The sequence below is a fragment of the Temnothorax longispinosus genome, chromosome 8, assembly GCF_030848805.1.
Source record: "Temnothorax longispinosus isolate EJ_2023e chromosome 8, Tlon_JGU_v1, whole genome shotgun sequence".
Classification (NCBI taxonomy): Eukaryota; Metazoa; Arthropoda; class Insecta; order Hymenoptera; family Formicidae; genus Temnothorax; species Temnothorax longispinosus.
Window position 1 is genome coordinate 16,988,665 of NC_092365.1, and position 15,597 is coordinate 17,004,261.

At 39.3% G+C, this 15,597-nt stretch overlaps 1 protein-coding gene across 8 annotated transcripts in view; it reads left to right on the top strand.

Annotated features, from left to right (window-relative positions):
- LOC139817287 (uncharacterized) overlaps positions 1–15,597 on the top strand; it is a 388,078-nt gene that overhangs the window by 169,572 nt on the left and 202,909 nt on the right. The window contains exons 1-2 of one of the 8 annotated variants that reach the window (XM_071785259.1): positions 12,253–12,666; positions 12,814–12,858. The exons of the other annotated variants lie outside the window; for them this stretch is intronic. The gene's annotated coding sequence lies outside the window, so the exon portion shown is untranslated. Of the gene's footprint in view, positions 1–12,252; positions 12,667–12,813; positions 12,859–15,597 lie in introns of those variants that run through there. 8 annotated transcript variants of the gene reach the window in all.

The following is a 15,597-nucleotide window of genomic DNA, read 5'->3' on the forward strand; positions in this document are numbered from 1 at the left end:
GATGCGCGAGACAACGACATCGTAAATGGTTGGTTCTGTGTACGTGCGGACAACAAGGCATAGATAGATCGCCGTCGATTCTACCTCTCGCGCACGCGAAATCGACCGCCGGCGGTCTCGAGGGATGGACCCAGGTGCAAGATCCGTTCGGGAGAGGGCGAATCTCCCTCCGCCTCTATATTATCCCGTACGTCGAACTCCGCGGGTGGAGCCGGGAGGTTTGCGAGGTGAACTGCGTCGCCGACATCACCGACATCGTTTTCTTTCGCGAGAAAGAAAGAGGAAAGGAGAAGAGTGCGCGTCCGACCATTCCTCGACGTCGCGGATCCGGAACAGCGGGATTTATTATCTCGACCGGAACGGACGCACCTGGCTAATGCCTAATGCCGTTGACTTTGTTGCCCGACGACGCGCTGCGGAGTGGAATGGAATACGGATACGAGCATCGGTGAAGTGAAGCGCATCAGAGCCTCTCGATGGAATCGAGAAGCGGATAGACATGACAAGATACGTCTTTTAGATGCAAAATGCAGAATATATGGATATTTGAGAGCACAAAAATTTAAAAGCTGCGCTTGCGTTCGTTAAAGTTTTGTTTAAAAACATTTAAACATATCAGAATTAAAGAGAAAAAGGCATGACTCTCTTTAAGAGTTTTATTGGAGATTATATGTTACTCGGTTACGGTATAAGGCGTTGCATTTTCCACCTGTCGTTTTTATTGCTCGCGTATTTAGCGTCCATTAAATCATTCCTCGCGTCTTTTATAGAATGACGATGTCACTTCCGAGAAGCGCAGGTACGTAATATCCCCAAGTCGCTCCGATCGCCGCATCGTCACGCGAGTTAAAAGCGACGTCCGCAGCCGCGCGCTCATCTAACTTACCGTCGCGATTTTAACTGTCCGTATATTCGCGCGGACATCACAAGGTCGGCCATTCCAATGATTGTCGACAGCTGCTGCGCGTCGTTAACCGCGTTGGAAGAGCGGAGATAAAGAGAAAACAACGTATACACACGTGCGTGAGATATCGATAACTCTGCAGGCTCTGCAGTGCGTGCGAAAAAATTCCCTCCATCATTGGCAACGTCCAAGTGGAAGACGATGGATATTGCTATTTTTTTATCTGTCGTCACCGATGTATAAAAGCTGAGACCTCTCTCTCTCTCTCTCTCTCTCTCTCTCTCTCTCTCTCTCTCTCTCTCTCTCTCTCTCTTTCGCCTTCTCTTTCTCTCTCTTTCTGTATCGAGTGACTAACGTTCAACAAACGCGTGCACCGAAATACACGCGTGCGTGGGCTATACACAAAGTTAAACGGATGTCCACTGCTCGTCAAGGCTGTGTCTGTCTGACTGCGCGCGTGCGAGCGTTCGTGACTCTTATCACCGATTATTCCGTCGTTAATTGTTCATGTAGTCGCCGGGTTGCGCGCCTAATGGAACAGAATATGACGCATCACCCAATAATAAATCATAGCCGCGTTCTACAAATGTATACCGCTTCATTTAGCTGCAATGAGTGAAGAAGTCGAATATAACAGTTTAGTTCCGTCATCGATGTAAATATGTAACATTATAAAATTTGCTATAAAATAATATATTTGATGTTATCAGGTTTTTTATATGAAGGCACGATATACAGGGATAGATTTTTTTCAAAAGATCGAATATTAAATCATGATCAAAAAATTGAATATTATTAGGTTAAAATAGATAAAGAAAATTATAATAATTTAAAAGAATGTAATATTTTTTTTATGATGGTTACATAAAAAGGTAGATTTCTTTCCATATACGTATTCGTTCGAACATTCTTGCTTTATTTTCAAAGAGATAAGTGCTTCTCCTTTGAGGTTTGTGAGTGTCTCTTATGAACATACACAGCCGAGTTCTGTATATGCTGTATATGCCGTCGACATCACGACAATGTTGCGTAACCCAAAAGCAAACAGAATTGCACGCAATGTCTGATTCGCGACGATGCACTCGCGGAAAACACTGACGCGTCAATAACGTCTTAATATACCTTATGATATCATCGACCGTGTTGGATCGGAATATCGAGTGTCGTCGTGAGACTGTGACGAAGCGAATCGACGCACATCGATGAGGAAACTTAGATTCGCAAAATGTGGATGACGTAGTGAACGCGCGATGTGGATTCCATCGAGACGACTTTCTTAACGGGAACGAGTGTGTGGGATTGTCGGGGTCGTCCCTCGGTATTCTGTCTCTTCCACTTATATCACCACGATCTGTCATTACACCATCACCCAGAGGACACGTGGCGTTTTCTTTTTCGTCATTCCCGCGATCAGTCAAGCGTTAGTCCACCCACCCGATTCTTATTTCGAGTTGTACGGTGTCATTGGGAGACACCAAATCCTGGATTTGGGAGATTGAAAGATACGACGTGAGTATTCTCGTCGTAAAAATTGCATTTTTTAATTTACAATTACAATTAATCATTTAGGTATACTTGAATTTATTTTGTTTACATTTTTTTAAATACAATTTTTATTGAATGAGATGGTGACATTTTATTAAGTATGTATTACTTAACTCGAAATAAGAGATTACAATCTAGTATAAGATTTTTTCTACTACGTTTTTCAACAAAATAGTCTCACTGCTATCGTTTATCTTATTATAGACTTAAACTTTGCTGAGAATAATACATAGTCAGCACGAACGACGTTTGTATTTTACCCAAATGGTAATCGAGGGATAAGACCGGACATATTTGTCTAATAAACGCGCGATGTGCCCTACCGTATGACCCGCGCACCCTACAGAAGGGCCGGCATAACGTCTTCTTAAGCGAGAGGGTAGTGTCTCCCCGAAGTACACTGGGTCGACGAGATCGCCCGTCCGGAAAATAACCTCCACCAAAACAACCGTTATGCTTTTCCAAGTCTTATACATTTTGGCGCGTAATGTGCTTCCTGGCTGTATCTGCCGGGACCTACAATGTCGTTCCCCTGACTCCACTCTGTCCGGTCAGCGATCGTCCCTTTTCTGCTCCAAGAACCTCTTTCGTATGCGGCCACGCCGTGTTTTATCGCGCCGATAAAACATATAGCTTTCCTTTGATGCGGGTCTGCTCCAGATGCGATGTTTAACTTATGCATACGGACCGGGAATAAGGATAATCTTGAGATGAGAGATATCTATCACAATATCTTTAAGTATTAAAAATAGCACGTTTTATGTCACTGTATACCACAGCCTTTAAGCAGAAAGTAAACCAAGAATCTTTGATTGCTTAAAACATATGTAATGTTAAAAGAAATTTAATTCCTGAACATAATAAAAAATTATTTATATAGTTCAATTTCTATCTCATATTCAATATATATGTATATATAAAGAATCTCTCTTCTGTAGTTTAGTTTAGAAAACTGAAATTAAATTTAGACGGATTTTTTAAATATTGATAGAGAAAAAAGAACTGTAGCTAGACATTTAAGGATTAAGCGTCATCGTCAGTATATACCCGTATAGTTAGTTTTTTCCCGAGATTCTCTGGATCGTTACAATATGTATTTCGGCGGTCCTTTGTCGTTCGCTCTCAGGATGGTCGAATAATATATACGCAATAACGATAGGAGCAACGATGGTAGGCCGTGACCTATCGCCGACGCCCCCGTGAGAGTCCTTTATTGTACGTTAAGCCGCGGACCGCCCTATACATCATCTGCCTACCCTCGCGACGGTCCAATCGCAAGCGATTAATGGATTTTTTATTCTGTTCGTAAAATCGTTTTATATTAAACCCGGCATGGCTGCGAGGATGCATCGATACGGCGCGCCGCGCGCGCAACGCACTATTCTCACTACCGATTGACGAATATTCATCCTGCCTCTCTGCATCCCTTCGCGCAAACTCTATTTTCTCCGTCTTCCATTTGTCTCCTCGTAGCAGAATGAAGATGGCATAATCCTTTCCACCTCCGTTCTTTCTCTCTATCTCTCTCCCCCTTTAATCTTCCTTTCCTCTGAGAATTTCTTCGGTGCAGCGACTGATACTGGAAACGAATTTTGGTCGCGTCGTTTGTACATTTTTAGCGAGCAGAGTGCGTTTTTAACGTTCCTTATAAACATTCGGTGGATTCTTTCTGGAACCGAGTATTCATGGAATGCGAGGATTGTTGGAATTACATTATAATGAAGTTTTAAAGCATTTTGCTTCTGATTTCCTTACTGGTGAAGCAGCTTCTGGTGAAAGTCATATAGAACGGTTTAAAAAAATTTTCAGAGAAATTTTAAATTACGCACAAGTATCTATGAAAAAAATATAAAAAGTATACGTTTTCTTATATAGCTTTTTGACATTTTATTTTAAAGCGTGATCTGTAGATTATTAATTTATAATATTTTAAGACAAAAAATAGATCGACTTCGAATCGCCAGAGTCAGCAAGTTATTTCTGCCATTATTGAGACTTGCTTCCGTCGTGGAATTGTTCCAGGATCGATGAAATCCCCGATACGATAACCCGTCCGATGTCATACAACGGTACTGCGACAAATGCACAGTGCAATTTTGTGTCGTTGTTACCACACGTTCGCTGTCGTACCTTGGAACCGACGTAGCATTTCCGGTTTTGCGTCTCGACATGCCCGCGGCTTATTACGATCCACCTCCGAAAACACGTCGCGTGTGCGCGCGATAATACTTACGAATGCAATTTTCTCGGGCAACAGCGTCGTCGTCGTCGTCGTCGTCGTCTCCGTCTTCGTCGTTGTTGTCGTCGTTATCGCGCGGTAACGCTCGTGCCGGAAGATTGTTTGCGCGGCGAAACGAAGACAAGGCGATACCGTGTTCCTCGAGAGAACCGGCGAGGAGCGAAAGTCTACGTGTATATGAAACGCCTCTCGGCTTGTTTGTTTCTCGCGTATACACAGGTCCGTAAATACATAGTTACCTCCACCGTAACTTGCATTTACAGTTACCTATGCGCCGGCGCGCATATCCGCGGGTTGCTGCGCGAGCTCACAACCGCACGGGGAGTCAACCCTGCAGGGGGAATTTTTAAATTTGTTTCCACTCCATTAACCTCGCCTCGTTCCCCTCGTATCTTTCCTCGGTGCTCTCCGCCTCTCACCCTCGTCGCTCGTTTCCTCCCTGTCTCGTTTCTCTCTGTTTGTACACGAACGTCGACTACTGACAGCTAGCAGGACATAAGACCCAGTCAGTAATATCCATTTGCCGAATCGCGGGGGCGACCGGAGTCGTCGCCCCTTTACGATCTTCCATATGGTTCGAATTTGCGAAAGCTCTTTCCGTCCGACTTTCTTTTCTCCCTCGCCTTCTCTTCATTCAGAGATTCGTCCCTCTACGTTGTCAAAGCTAAAACTCAACGCGTGTTGTTTGCATCGGAAACTTGTGTCAGATAGTTACGAAAAGACATATAACACACGTATCTTTTCATAATATGTAAATACAGTTTACGGATAGGAAGGTAAAATATGTAAATGTATTTTGCAAATGAAAATGTAAAATATGTATATATATTTTGTGGATGAAAATGTAAAATGGGTAATTATCTTTCGCGGATGAAAATGTAAAACAGGTAATTATATTTTGTGAATAAAATATAAAATTCGAAAACCTCGTCTAATTCATGGAAAGAACAGTTAATATGTTAGGAGCGTGAAAATCGTATGTTGGATTATGGAAATTGGTTTCCAACGCGTTATCAACGGTTGCATTTGGGAAATTTCTATATTTTTACTGTGTGATTCTTGTATGAAAAAAAATATAACAAATTAAATTATATATTAAAGTATATGGATAGAGTTTTGCTCAACATGGAAGATTTTATATCAAAACCTTGATTTGATATTCTATTACAGTTGTATAATCAAATCAACTTATTAATTCACTTCACTTATTAATAATTCTGACAATACTTTAGTGATTTATTCAAAGAACTATAATTAGTTATAAAATGAATAAAATTATTATCTAAAAATTCTAATTTGCTAAAACAAGATATCACTGAGATCACATCAGTTTAATCCGCAAAGAATCAGTTATATATTCTTGGTATTCAATGTCGTTGCCAAGTGTCTTCTTCGTATGCCAAGATACATTGTCGCTTGTCGTTCATTAGTAAAAAGTCAACGTGATTGCAGTTAGTATAATTGTGGACTTTGATGAGAATAGTTGCACGTGTTCGGACGACACGTCTGTACATTTTATTGTTTAAAATATTTAACGATTCATATGATATACAAAATATCACATAGTTATATATTTACTAGATATTTCATTTTTACTTGAACTTTTATCGTTTTATTAATTATTAAGAGTATTTTTTTTTACAAAGGCTTAGGACAAAATTTTTAGAGCAAAACGTTTAGGACACCGACAATCGTGTTAGTTTTGTATGCCAAGGATATAGGTCAAGAATTATATTTCAAGTTGTTGATATTACTCATTTATAAACGTTATCTCTTCCGGCTAGTACATAGCTGCATCCGATAAAATTATTCCTATCGCGGCGTAACCCACGAATTAATGCGAAATTACGTAGCACGCCGCGCCTCGCCGAGCTTAAACGCGATACCGCGAAATGTTTTACTACCGTGCTGTCACGTGTTATGCCAGCTCGAGAGCGATTTCAATGTGAAAACTGCATTACGGTTTAGCAGACTCTTCCCGAATGCTGCAATAAATAAAGAAGTTACTGGTTTAAACAAGTTCTCGCTCTTGATTCCAATTTCGTTTAGAGCTGAAATAAAATGCATCGATAAGTAATAACATTAGGAATAAAAAATAGCTACATTCTTTTATAATATCTAAACTCGTACATGTATTATAATTCTAAAATTACGAGCTTTTTGTTATTATGACAGATTGAGAAAGTTCAATATAATTATGCAGGCGAAATAAGACGAGCAAAGTTATGACAAATATTCAAAGTAATGACAAACGTAATTATACATTTCTTTGCAATTATTATTAGTTAAAAATAATCACAGGGTATGAATTGACACAGCCTTGTCGTGTCAATTGTACCTCGTAGAACTTGAACACGACACGGCGAGATGCTTCACGACGCCCGCTCTCACGTGTTATATCAGCCGCGGCGAGATTTCAACGCGGAAGCTCCATTAAACCTCGAATCTGGTCGATGCCGGGTGCCGGCCGTACATTTCGCGCGTTACGTCCTTGTGCATTTTCATGATTGTCCGACACGATAAGTCACTTTCCACTCGCCACTGCCGCGACTGCGATCACGACCGCGACTGCATACCCACCACGTGTTTCGAATTCCTGTTTCGAACAATGTCGCGTCTCTGCGAGAGCGTGTCAGACCGATCCGGACGATGGCTTTCGATGATGGAAGCGCGCGCCTCCGCGAATTCGTCGTATAGGATTACGGCACTTGGTTCTATTGTTAGCGTTATAATTCTGATGGATTTACAGCCTTCCAGAATCAGGCGTTCTTTTCAAGTTAAAATTATAACGTTCTTTTGGCAAAATAGTGATTTAACTCTGAGGAGCCGTGACGCATATAACTTTAGTTGTAAAATTACGTTGCGGCATCGTAATTCGCACAGAATTAATACAATGTAGTTCTGACATTACGGCGAAAACATAATTTTGACGAAGAGACAAATTTTGTTATTTTGTTGCCTTACGATGTGTCGTTAATTAAGTAATCCGAGTGAGCCGCGTCGGTGGTATCATCATGAATATTTTTACGCTATTTTTTTTTGCGTCCGAAGAGAAATACTCACGTTCATGTGGTTCATTACGTTTAGTTCTCGTGGCTGCATTAATGTAAACGACAGAGTCCGCATCGGTATGCAGAGAGAAGGCTTTATGGTAATGAAATCTAGATTCCTGTTATCAGGCGCACGCGTAATCCAACGCGTGCGTGCACACATGCGTGCGCGCGTCTGTTTATTAACTAAATAAAAAAAGAAGAAAAAATAGCGGACAAAAATAAGGGATGCAACTAGGAAGTAACGCGGCGCAGACTTCCGATGCATCGCGCGTTTCGCGCAGGATATACATGTCATACGTTGTTTTTTTCTTTTTTGCCCATTTTCGTGAATGTCGCGCGGCATTTGCATTTTGCATTTCGTGTACTTTATGATTTTTTCCGCGGTCATGCGCCGCCACTGCCAGCGACATGCCGCCGAATCTGTGTACATAACTCACCTATACATACATATATATGTATATATACATATAATATATATATGTATATGAGTATATAATATAGTACATATAAGCGGCCTGTCGGATTCGGCATTCTGTGTATTTTACCGAATTTGAATTTAAATTTTCTAAAATGAAATAGGCGCTCCCGGTCGCGCGTCTCCGTCGCCCCGTGATCTCTGGGCCCGGCTCGAGGGTCGATTTTAATTTGTAATCAGCGATTTGCATCACGCGACCTCATGTTGCTCGTCTTTCGTTCTCGAGGACGAGCTACCCTATATCTCGGAACGAACGAGCTTGTATCCAGTCGGGCTAGAATTGTCATTTGGACTGTAGAGTCGTCTCATCTGAACAGAGATTGGTAGTGAATTGCAACTTTGTTCGATGGCATCGAGGATAGCGTACTTTGGATTCGCGATTAGGGTCATAAAGGTCAATCCAGACAAACTTGCATAGGTGCATAAGCATATGCATAAAGAAATGGATTGGTCTATTTCCTTATGCACATGCATATGGACCAATCAATTTCCTTATGCTTATGTTTATGCGCTATGCAAGTTTGCCTGGATAGACCGTAAGTGCGACGAGGGAGAGGGGATGCGCGTGTAGAAAGGAGCGCTGAGAAAGGAGCAGAAACGCGGCAATGCGCGAACATTCTGTTATTTCTCCCACGCGAGATTCGGCCCCACGTGTAACACGTATCACGTTTCCACGGCCGCATTTGTGCACGCGGCGTGCTTTCGCGCCGCGTCTGTTTACGCTCAATCATCGCGTTCGCTCGATATGAACAGGCGAGAACAGACGGAGCGCGTGTTGTGACAACGATGTATAGCGCTGATCTAGATTAGCAAATGAAATAATTCGTAACTTGGATTATTTAGATTTTAGATGTTTCCAAGCATGCGAGATGTTCGTGAAAATGTTAATTAGTGAGAATGAAGCGTTCACAGAAATATCACTGCTTGCCTAAAGAATTAAATTCTATTTTGGCAAGATGAAGCATCAGACTTGAATTTTATTTTAATATGATTTATATTTTTATTCGTTTATTTTATTTCAGACTAAATGACGGAATAAAATTCGTATTTTCCATTTCCAATTAATTTTACTTTACGGGATTATTAACTCATCGCATCTCTTGGGTGTGGTGGCGGACAAGAATGAGGTATGTTTTCCCGCTCTCGGTACGCATCGATCTTCGTTAAGAGCAATGTAAATCACGGCTACGGAATCCGGGGTGGCGATGGCGAATTCTCCGAGATTTTTCGAAAGCGCGAAACGTCTGTAGCCGTGACTGCGAGTTCGTCTTCGTCGTGGGTGACGTTATTAACCTGCGAGTGGCCGCCTCATGATAAATCGCACCGTTGATCGCGACTGAGAGAAACGCCGTATAATACTTTGAGAAAGAGAGGGCCGTTCTTTGGCAAACGGCGCCTAGAGCGAGGAACAATGAGATATAACAACAAGATGCATGGAGAAGTCATAACACATTATGATGTATTAATCACTAACTGCTGCAAATATATGCTAGACATTCGCGAGCGTTCCATCATTACACGATATATACATTGTATGCGGTGAAGGAAGTAAAGCAGACGAGATTGCAAAACGACGTGTCGCGGAATGCTTTCGTAAAGAGGAAACAATTTTTTATCGAATACTCGCAGTGTAATTGATCACGGATTTTAACTTTAAACGCTGGCGATCCGTGAATTGGCAGCGCGGCGCGAGATTGTCTCGTAGGCATAGCGGCCACTATGTCTCTCGCGTAATATTTGCCATTCGGCGCATAAATCAGTGTCTATTTTTGAACGGCGGCCAAAACTTTATTCGGATTTATTCGACCGTTACATCAACGAGAATTACCGCTCGCCACGACGCGACCCGCCGTTGGTTGCTGCATAATTACCGCTACGCGCGTCGATTGTCGCGTATTCGAGGATAAAAAGGAAATTGGCGCGAAGCACGCCGAGAGAGAATCTCGCCAATGACTCAACGGGGTACATCTGTCCCACCGATGTGGTGTAGGCAAATCAGGGCTATTTTGAACGTGCTAGATAACTCATTCAGAAACTATAAAAATCTATCTAGAAAATCTATGAAATTTATTTAAAAAAAGCGTTAAACCGATCAGAATAACTACGAAATATCGCGAAATATATAACTGATTTAGTATACACAAGCATATTCCACAACGATATTTTATCATTACGTATTATAAAGATTAATTGTAGTTGAAATATTAATGTAAAAATATTGCAATTAACATTCGGGTTATAAGCAATTGAAGCTGGATTATGATAAAATATGTAGAATGTGTATTTTCAAGTTTATAATTGCGCTTTTATACACAATGAATTTATCATCAATTTTGTGCTTAAATAATATTGATTTCTGCTGCTCAGCTGATTTTTTTATTCGTTAGATTTTTATAAAAGATACCGCGTGTATAGAAATTATTACGCGTAGTACTAATTGCATCACTTTGTTAAGAAATTTATGAGCAAAGTTTAACTATTAAATGGAAATTGTGTAATTTTTATGAATAAAAATTTGAATCATCGATTTTAATTTAACTACTCCATTTAAAAGAATTATTAAATTTAATGTTTCATCTATATATTTGAAGAATAAAATTTAACTCTATTTTTCGATTGAAAAGAAGTAATGATATCATTTATTATTTTTTCAAACTTTTGCCTCTAAAGAGGCGAAAAAAATTTAAATTAATTTCAATAAGTAAAAATAAGGAAATAAGTTTGTATATTCTGTTTGCAGCGCGGCGGTTTATAATTTCATCTTCTTGATTTATTAAAATCATCCACATATTCTTGGATGTTCCAAGATCACTATTTTAATTCTTTCGGGGTGTAAAAATATAGCAAAGATAATGAAATGAAATCTAATTTCCGTAACTTATTGTTAGACAAAGAAATAAATCTGTACATTCTATTTACAGTTTCATCATCTTTTTCATTTATTAAAAATTATTCATAAAATTCTTGATGTTCCCGAGAAGATTAAAATCGCTATTCTAATCTTCTCGGGATATCAAAATATGGCAAAAATGATAAATTAATTCACATATAAAATAAAGCAAAATGTACTCTTTTAAAAAGAACGTTAGATTTCAATAAGCGATAATAGCACATTCGTTGAAATCAATTCGAAATGTATAAGAAATGGATGATTTGCTTATTTATGTCATTTTACGTTAAATATTTTTGTAGGCGGTTAATTTGTTTGAAACGCGGTAACACCGAGCGCGCGAGCGCTCGCTTCGCGGCGCACGACGGGCCAATGGCGTAAACAAGGTCGCCGCGCCATACCATTCGGTCGTTGATACTCGAGCCGTAAGGTGTTGCCGCGCGCACCGCTCCCGGCTCCGTCGTCATTACTCGTCATTATCTCTCGGAACGTGGTCGCGACAAGTTTGCGAGATGCAAAACGGTAATTCCTTACGAATGGGTAACCCAGTAACCACTGTCAGTCGGCGCGATACGTTTCGAAGGCGCAAGTCCCGCGAGCGAGATAGATATTGTTAGGTAACCTATACATCGCGGCTTTCTTTAAGTGACTTCCAAGTGCTACTTGAACCAGTCGATCCGCGCCCTAATTCGCTTTCGCAATCCGCAGAGCAAATCCGTGCGATTTATTTGTCAGACGTTTATAGATATCTCGTAGTGGCGCGGCGCATTGCGTTTCTGGTTTGCCTTCGGATAAGTTCGTTATTTGTAGAAAGAGACTCGTGCAACTCCGTTCGTCGCGGCGCGGCGCGACATTAACTCCCGGAGTACGGCGACGAGCGCTGCGAGATGCGAGATACCAAACGCGGGCGGTTATTCCGCGGTTATCCCGTCCGCGCGATTATCATTTATTTGCAATATGTTAAATATTTCATAACGGCTGGAGCACAGAGCACTCGGTAACTTGCTTATGTTCACGGCGTTTACGCAGTAACCTTGTTTACGGCGGGCGCTCGGCGAGTCTCGAGACTTGGGACTCGAGTCGGCATGGCAGGTAGCGCGATTATAGTCATTATCTCTCGGGACGTGGTCGCGACAAAAGCGTTAGAGGAGAGAACGCCCGATGCTTTCGGATTACGCACGCGAATTGCCTGATTCTGAATGATTTAAGTAACGGGGCCCCGTGATGTATCGATCGTCCGACAGTAACACGTACAGTATGTATTTCACGATGTTTGTGCGTTTTCTGAATATGTATCGTGCCGGTGGCAGATTGGGTTAGGTTAGGTTGTAATTTCTGCTCTCCATGGAACGCGATGAATTTATCGTGCGGATATTAGATCGTATCCTTTTTAGAGTCGCCGCATCTTAATTCTGTTCCAATCGGTGCGCGATTCGAGTTGCATTTTCGCGAGTGAGTGGTAAATAAGTGACTGCCAATGAAGAGACAACGAGCAACGGTGAAATCTGAGAGGAGGCGGAGGCCTGGGGAGGCATCGGGCGACGGCGGAGCAACCACCGGGTAAGTTTGTTTATTATCTTATTCATTACGCTGATGGAATTAATCGTTAATTACGTTACGCGCGGAACAATTGTTTTTTTTTTAAATATTAATTATCTTGAAAGCTACTTGGATATATCTTAATTAAGGTATATTTTTGCTTTACAGTTCAATGTAGTTGGCGTTACATCTCCGCTGCTGCGCGTCGTAAATGTGAGTTTGACAAATTGTTTTATTTTAATTATTTATCTTGACTTGAGAGGTAATAAATTTGTGATATTTGCATGTATCGAATACTTATATATAAAATGAATATAAATATATTTACGTATAAAAAAATATTGTAATTTAAACAGAAAATCTCATAGACTTGTTGCCCTCAAATAGAAGGGCTATGACAGATTAGAATATACATTTTTAACCCTGAGATGTGTGATCGAATAAAAAGAGTTATTATGTAGGTAAAATATGCTTGATAAAAAGTAATAAGTAATGATCTAATTTTCGAAACAGAAAATTGTATTTTTATTATTTATACTTTTTACCATGCATTTTGTATACAGATAAGATTTTCAGGAGATAGTTAAGAATACCACGAGGTGATATGACAAACGTATGATTAACAATCTTACTTCGATATCTTATATCAAATATATTATGCCTACTTATAAGTTTAAGATTTTATGAATTTACTGCACAGATAAATAGTAAAAAATAAAGATAAAGACATTGAAGTTGAATAAAACTATAACAGACATATATAAAATATTGGTATTTTTATTTTACATATAACTTTACTGAAGTTTCTTCATGGTATTTATTTTTGACGACGAATACTGAAGGTGAAGAAATGCTTTTGTATCTAAATGTAATAAAAATAACTTGATATTTAAACAACATAGGGAAAATATTATAATATTTAGATATGTTACTTTATATTTTCTTTTTTCTCTCTTTTTTAAACAGTTTTTAATTAAAATCTAAGACTTGCGATTGGCCTTTCTATATTTATCCAGGGTTAAATATCTCATAAAGTAAATCTCATAGTAAAAAAATATCCAAGTTTTATATGTGAGCAATACAAGCATAAATTGGACAGAAAACATTTTATAATCACGTAGCATATTTTAACTGATTTATTTAATAAAAATTGCTCTAGTAATTATTATTATTTGCAAATTACATTTTTTATTTTAATCTTTCATAGCCTACTTCATCCATGAAATATTTAATTTTATTTTATTTGAAACAAAATGACACGAGAGACGATAAATATTTTATCGTAATACAGGAAAAATTTGTATATAAATTATCTTTATAATACGTAATATCTGAACACAAGAAACATAAGAAATATAATTCGAATTGTGAAGATTGATATCAAATATGTTCAATCATACGATGTTTATTTTGGAGCAGGAGGAATATCAGCGTGAGGGAATTGAATGGAAGTTCATGGACTTCGGGCTGGATCTGCAGCCAACGATCGATCTAATCGACAAACCGATGGGCATTATGGCGCTCCTAGATGAGGAGTGTTGGTTCCCTAAAGCCACAGACAAGAAATTCGTGGAAAAATTGGTTGGCGCTCACAGTGTCCACCCGAAGTTCATGAAGACTGATTTCCCCACTTTTAGAAGTGAGCGTAACCATTCTACGTGATATCTAGGCCAACTTTAAATGTTTCTAACTCTGAAACCAATTGCAACCTCGACATTTTAGAATTTTCGTCTCTAATTAATTTTCGGAATACGCTATTCAAATATTTACGGTGCATGATATTAATAGATGGGATATTTTATGTACACACTTTGTTAATAGGTTTGTACTTTCTTGAAAAAGGGAAAATTGGGGTTTTCTTAAAATTTGAATATATATATATTTTTTCCGACTGAACAATCCCCAGCACAGTAACAATTTTTGCAGCTCGTCAGTCTCGAAAAATAAATCATAGGAAAAATCGCGTTGTTTGGCGAATCGCTGTTGTTATAAGCAAAGAGATTCAGCTGATATAAATCGCAGTTATTTCGATGAATAGTTTCCGAGCTCGCGAAACGCATTCCCAATGTTTTCGGCCGTGCATTCTACAGTTCCGCAATCGATGGGAGTATCGCCGCTATACACCCCGCTATTGTTCCGCGAATAAATCCCTCTCGCGAGTTACAATGCAAAGGTAATATGAAACTCATTATCTAGGAAACGCGAAACTCGTGAATTAAAAGCTATTTTGCAGAGTAATTTGATATGATTCATTGTCGATTACGGGCAATTAACTGAGGGCGAAGAAAGAGACGCGGGTCAGGATAAATGTATATGTATTCGTAATGCGTAATTAAGATATTTATTATGCAAAATGCTATCATGCAACGATAAACATGGAATTAAAAAGTCAATATTGACGTGAAAATTACGCGCGCGGAATCTATAATACACTGATATTTTAATGAACATTTGGATGAACTTCACGTAAACTTTGCGTTTTTTCGTTTCGACATTTGTAGATGGAGGGTCGTATTTGACTTGGCATATTTCGCGATGAAAAATTTTGCTGGGGCAGCATGTGTTGCTGGCACGGTGCGTTTAATAGCCTCCATTATTATGGTGAAGGGGAAAAACTGATGTTCTGCGGCCGATAGATAACCAATTTGTCTGTTCGCGTTCCTCATTAACTTTTTTGGCTCGTGTTTTTCGCTCGTAGAGCCTTAGAAAAATATTTTTCAAATATTCTGAAAATATCGTTATACGAAATTTTATTAAAAAAGCGGCGATTAATTAATATACCTTTATTTTAGTTTAATATGTTTAGTACCGAACACACAAATACTTGCGTTTTACTTTAATTTCTATCATAATGATGTTGTGGTACATTTTTATTTAATGCATAAATTTTGATGAAAATAAGATTTTTTTATTAATATTTGATGCAGCTGTTTTAATTGCGAAATGAAATCT